This window comes from Erinaceus europaeus, chromosome 11 (genome assembly GCF_950295315.1).
Source record: "Erinaceus europaeus chromosome 11, mEriEur2.1, whole genome shotgun sequence".
In the NCBI taxonomy this organism is placed as follows: Eukaryota; Metazoa; Chordata; class Mammalia; order Eulipotyphla; family Erinaceidae; genus Erinaceus; species Erinaceus europaeus.
In genome coordinates, this window is record NC_080172.1 from 86,403,442 (window position 1) to 86,404,746 (window position 1,305).

Sequence of the window (1,305 nt, forward strand, 5' to 3'; positions counted from 1 at the left end):
AACAGGGGCAACAAAGTGGGAAAAATGGCCTCTAGGATCAATGGATGACCATTTTCAGTACTTCTTTTTTATGTCAAGTGTCTATATGTTTCACTTTTTAATCATCGTCTCCTTTTTATTGATAATATGTACCTTATGGGCACTGCTATCTTATTTTTCATTTAATTCTATCTTTTTAATTTTTTCTAATTATTTATTTATTGGATAGAGACAGAGTCGAGAGGGTTGATAGAGAAGTATGAAGGCAGAGAGACACCTGTAACTGTTTCACCACTCATGAAGCTTTTCCCTTACAGTTGGGGGGCAGGGGCTCGAACCTGGGTCATTGTGCATTGTGTCATGTGTGCTCAACCATCTATGCCACCACCCACCCTCTCATTTAATTTTATAAATATCATTTAGTTCTCTAAATATATTTTAATTGCTGCTTTAAAGTATCTGTCTACTAAATCTGACATCTGAGTCCTTATGGAGTCAGTTTCTATTAGCTATGTTTCTGTCTTGTATAATTCAGACATTACTGTTTCCTTCTCCGTTTTATGCTTTTCTTTAAACCTGAACATTCCTAGACAACATTATACTCCATGTTGGATTCTCATCTGTAATGATTGTCCACTTGGAGTTGTTGATATTGTTGTTTTGTTTTAGTTAATGTATTTAATGGCTTGGCTGAACTATTCCATAAAATCTATTGTGGGATCCTTGTTCATAATGAAATTGTATTCATATGTCAATGACTGTAGTCTAAAGCACTATCCCCCTCAATATACATTATTTTCATGATCTGAAGTCTCATGAGAATATGCCAATACTGTATTTCCCCCTGTTTTTTGTTTGTTTGTTTTTAGCAAGAAGGGCTGTCTCCAGGGTCCCTTAGGGCAGCCTGTATAAGCAACAGGTTGCATACACCACCCAGGATGCTGCTGTTGGCAGCCATTACACATGGGGCACCATAGGGAAGGCAGCATGGTCAGATTAATTGGCAGCATCCTGATAACTCCTACGTAGTGGTCGACCCAAGCCTGTGCTACACTGATGATGGGACATGCATCCTACTGAATCATCTTCAGCCCCTATTTCTTTCTTTTTTTTTTAATTAATTGATTAATTTATTTATTTATTTATGAGAAAGATAGGAGGAGAGAGAAATAACCAGACATCACTTAGGCATATGTCCTACCGGGGATTGAACTCGGGACCTCATGCTTCAGAGTCCAAAGCTTCATCACTGTGCCACTTCCCGGACCACAGCCCCTATTTCATTATTAACTTTATTTTTCATGATAAATTATAGGGTTTCGGATT

The 1,305-nt window shown here is 37.8% G+C and overlaps 1 non-coding gene across 1 annotated transcript; it reads right to left on the reverse strand.

Moving 5' to 3' along the window:
- Window positions 1–855: 855 nt before the first annotated feature.
- LOC132541612 (small nucleolar RNA SNORA70) lies at window positions 856–989 on the reverse strand. Its single transcript, XR_009552745.1, has one exon. It is a non-coding gene; the product is annotated as a small nucleolar RNA SNORA70 (small nucleolar RNA).
- Between the last annotated feature and the right edge of the window lie 316 nt (window positions 990–1,305).